This window comes from Condylura cristata, unplaced genomic scaffold (assembly GCF_000260355.1).
Source record: "Condylura cristata isolate star-nosed mole 26May11 unplaced genomic scaffold, ConCri1.0 scaffold00052, whole genome shotgun sequence".
NCBI lineage: Eukaryota > Metazoa > Chordata > Mammalia > Eulipotyphla > Talpidae > Condylura > Condylura cristata.
The window spans coordinates 22,288-26,848 of record NW_004567153.1 but is presented as its reverse complement, the minus strand read 5'-3'; positions in this window follow the sequence as shown (position 1 = coordinate 26,848).

Genomic DNA, 4,561 nt, shown 5'->3' with positions numbered 1-4,561 from the left:
CCGGGGGTGTCCGGCCCCGGGAGGCTCCGCGAGGGCGTGTCCGGGCGTGTCCGGGATTTGCTGGACTCGCACCGCGGGTTCGTGCGGGCGAGCGGCGCCTCACGGCGGCCTCTGCAGGCCGGCAGCTCCTCCGCGGTCCCGCCAAGGCACCGAGCGGCTGTTTCTTACTAAGGGGTGAGGCACTGCCGGCGTTTGTCTCCAGCTGCCCGGCGAGCTGGCGGCACCGGGGGAGAGCAAGCACTCCCCGGACAGGCCGCACCCTGCTCCGCAAAGCCGAGCCTGCCTGCGGCGACTCCCCAGCCAGCAAACCTCTGCCCTGCCCTCTGGCCAGTCTCTGCTGGAGAGGGCAAGCGGGAAGACCCTTCCTAAGGCACCGGGAAAGAGGCGCCTGAACGAGTGTGGAATGCCGCCCTTGTTTAAGTGAAACGGAAGGAAAAGCCGGCCTGTGAGAATCTGACTGCGCATTCCAAGGTCAGTTTGCAGCTTGTGGAACCGGTGACCTCCTTAAGGAAAGGAAACACCGGCCCAATGCCTGGCCTCTCCTCGACATCAACAAGTTTGTCTTCCCCCAGCCTTGCTTGTCTGCAGGTTTGTCTTCTGCCAGCCCAAGGGAAATGGAGTCAAATAGCTGTTGAAAAACTCAAGCTGGTGCCCACCTTCTCCGCCCCTTGCCCATTGACCCCCCTTTTTCCCTTTGTTCCAGTAACCCTGCACCCTGCCAAAGAGGGGGATGCGTCCGCCGCCCTCGTTTGTCCACAAACCACTTTCTGTTGCCTCAAGCTCCTTTTCCTTTGATCGGCTGAGGGAAACTGAGGCAGGCGTCAGGCGAGTTACATGGAAGGCCCTTGAGCAGCTCTGTTACTTGCCCATCACGTCTCCCAGAACGAGAGATGCACTTTTCGCCTCCACTAAGAGGCAGACGTGGGAGGGGGGGAGGAACTGCTTGAAAAGTTGGCTGTTGAGCTGCAAGAACCAGATGATGAGGAAGGAATGCAGGGGAGGCCTCACCAGACTGAGGCACGCAAAGGGATGGGGAGAAGAGGCAAATGCAGCAGCTGACTCAGCCAGAAAATCAGGGCACCAAAGCCAGGATGTGGGCGCCGGGTGAAGGTGTAACGGCCCCCAGGAAAAGGGGAAGTTCCAGGTTCCCTGCCCCACCCAGAAGGCGGGTGGAGCTGAGCAGAGAGAAAGGAGAGAAGAGAAGAAGGAAGCAGGATGGAGAACGAGGAGGCCTGAGGAAGCCGCATGGAGCAGTGAGCATGTGATGGAGACACGGGGCTCGTTTCCTGGCCCTGGACCGGTGAGGGCAGAGGTGGGGGAGAGACCTGCAGGGAGGTCACTGGCACTGTTTATGTTGCTTTTGATTTTGCTCTTTTCCTCCCAGATTTGTCTGGCCATTTCTGACCCTTTGTTACAGGACACCAAATCTGTTCCAGGACAGGGGGACAGGGACACCCCTGAAGCCCCAAACCTGCCTGCTCTACGTGGGTTCTGCCATCGCCGCGTCAAGACAAAACATATAAAACTTTAATGAAAAGGGACTTTAATACAGTGAATATACAATACGGAACACAAAGAATAGAACTTCTAAATAAAACACCTGAAGTGACCCGTCCCCTCATGGGCAAAAGTCCACCCAGAAGGGATCGGCCCAGAGCAAGGCCTGAAAGCCGCCACAAGCCCAAAGCACCTTCTGGCCGGGACCCAGGGAAAAGGGTCAGACATGGCCGGACAAGTCTGGGAGGAAAAGAGCAACATCAATATAAACACTGCCACGGTCACCTCCCTGCAGGTCTCCCCCACCTCTGCCCTCACCCGTCCAGGGCCAGGAAAGGAGCCCGGTTTCTTCCTCACATGCTCGCTGCTCCCTGTGGCTTCCTCAGGGCTCCTCCTGCTCCATCCTGCTCCATTTCCTTCTTCTCTCCTTTCTCTCTGCTCAGCTCCACCTGCCTTCTGGGTGGGGCAGGGAACCGGGAACTTCCCTTTGTCCTAGGGACCCCCTGTTACACCTTTCCCCTGGGTCCCGGCCAGAAGGTGCTTTAGTCTCCTGGCGGCTTTCAGGCCTTGCTCTGGGCCAACCCCTTTTGGGTGGACTTTTGCCCCCGAGGGGACAGGTCACTTCAGGTGTTTGATTTAGAAGTTCTATTGGTTGTCTTCTGTACTCTACACTCACTGTATTAAAGCCCTTTTCATTAAAGTTTTATATGTTTTGTCTTGACGCAGCAGATGGCAGAACCCACTTAGAAAGGCAGGTTTTGGGCTTCAGGGTTTTCCCTCTCTCCCTGTCATATAACAGATTTGGGGAGTCCTGTAACAAAGACAAGGACATGGATGTGGAGATGAAGCTCACTAGGGAATCTCTAACCTTCAGATTCTATTCAAGGTCAACAAACCGGGCTCACAGGGAGAGAGCCCTCCCAGGAGAGTCTGTCTCCATCGGGGCATCTCTCCACAGCTCGGGGCAGCCGCTCCTCTGCCCCCATGTGCCCACACAGGTGCCCCCCCGGTCTCTCCCTCTGCAAGGCCGCTCTCAGCAAGCCTGTCCCTTTCGCGCAGCTGTTCCTGCCCACTTGCACCTGACCAAGTCTCTTCCCCTCTCCCGTCTCTTTCTTTAAAAATAACTGAGTCTCCTGGAGAATCTGGCCCTGGGCTGCTGAAAGGGGAACTCTGGCGAGACCCTCCCCAGAGTGACCCCAAGGACCCCGAACTCAAAAGACATCACAAAGACACCATGTTCTGCATTTTTCTTTCCCCCAGAGCCGCAAGGAAAACCGTTTCCAAATCCACGCTGACTCTGCCGGGTTCAGACAGGCCCGTGACCACCAACACCCCTTCGCTGCCCACCTAGGTCACGGGGAAGTCACGCTCTGTGGGCAGTTGGTGTGTTCTTCCTGCGGCTTTACAACGCGGGGGGTGTCTCTCCCCAAGGTCGGGGGGAGCTCTGGGACGGGCCGCCAGTTTGGGGACAGTGTTTGCTGCATTCTGACCCTTCCCCAGCGCGGTGGCCTGGAACGTTCCGGCTGACGTGTGTGAGAGCATGGGCTGTGTTCAGAACAGCCTTCTTTGTGTTTGACCAGACCTGGAAAGTTCCTAATCACCCTCAGCTGAAAGACGCAAACTAAGAGCAGAAGACAGGACCATGGGACTGAGTTGATGTCAGTGCCAGCAAGACCAGCCCCACCCCAGAATCCCACACTGTGACATGGAACAGTGATCAGAAACTGTAGCAGGGGCCCCCAGGAAAAGGGGAGGGTGGAGCTGAGCAGGGAGAAGAACCTGGACCTGAGACTGGAGAGGAAGGGAGCGGCTGGAGACCAGCAGGCGGCCTGAGGGAGGCGCGTGGGGGCAGAGACAGGTGGAGAAGCGGCTCTGTCTCTTGGTGGGCGAGAGACCCGTGGGGAGGTTGGCAGTGGCAGCTTTGATCTTGAACTTGATCTGGCTCTTTTCCTCCATCCTTGTCTGGCCACTTCTGACCCTTTTCTGTGGGACCCGCCCTGAGGTGCTTTAGGCTTCGGGCCTTGCTTGGGCCCATCCCTTCTGGGTGGACTTTTACCCACGAGGGGATGGGTGACTTTGGGGGCTTGATGTAGAAAGTATATCCTTTGTCCTTTCTATCTGGCAACCCATTGTATTCGAGTTTCCTTTCCATGAAAGGCCTGCTGTGTTTCATCTTGATGCGGAGGGTGGCAGAACCTATTTAGAGAGGGCAGGTTTGGGGGTTCAGGAGTGCCCCTCTGCCTGCCCTGTAAGAAAACCATAAACAGAACCGAGCCATCTGGGTCTAGCCTGTTCCAGGGCCAGCAGACTCCACCAGTCTGAAGTCTAAGAGATCAGAGTCACAGTGTCATGAATGTCCCAGGCAGAGTTGGAACCACAAGGCATTAAGCGTATCCTGGTGGGATTTCCGGGGTGATACAGGGCAGACTCCTGGGGGGGTCCCCTCCTGAATAGGTGGCGCCCTGCGGGCCCCCTAGGGCAATGACAGGTCCACACCTTGCCCTTGGGCACAGCTGTCGTGCCAGCGATAGAGCAAGCGGCCGCAGCACAAGGGTGAGTCCCGTCCTGCTCTTCCTCCGGCCACCGCCGGAGCCGTTCCCTAAGCTGGGGCAGTTTCCCTGGGCCCAGAGGCTGCCTGCGGCCGGTGCAAACAGCCGCAAGCATTTCACTGCCTGCATTTTACTGGGGTGCAGGCAGAGGCAGGAGTGAATGCAGGGGGCTCCCTATTCTGGCCCCAGAACTTGTATTTGTCTTTGACCGGACCTGGAAACTCGTGATGGCTCCACGGCTAAAAGATGCAAAGCCGGAGCTGTAGTGACGGCACACAGGTCAACTGGCGGTGGGAAGTTCACCGGGATTGCAGCGGAGATGGGAAAAATAAAATAAATCGCAAAAGGAAAACAGCAGAAAACAGGTGCCCCGGGGGAACCCAGCGGGCAGCTCCCCCGCTGCGGGCCATAGAGGCCCGAGGCCAAATGGGGGAACCAGGGACCGGGCAGCCCCCCACCCCTGCGGCCGTAGAGGCCCGAGGCCGAATGGGGGAACCACGGACCCACCGGGCAGC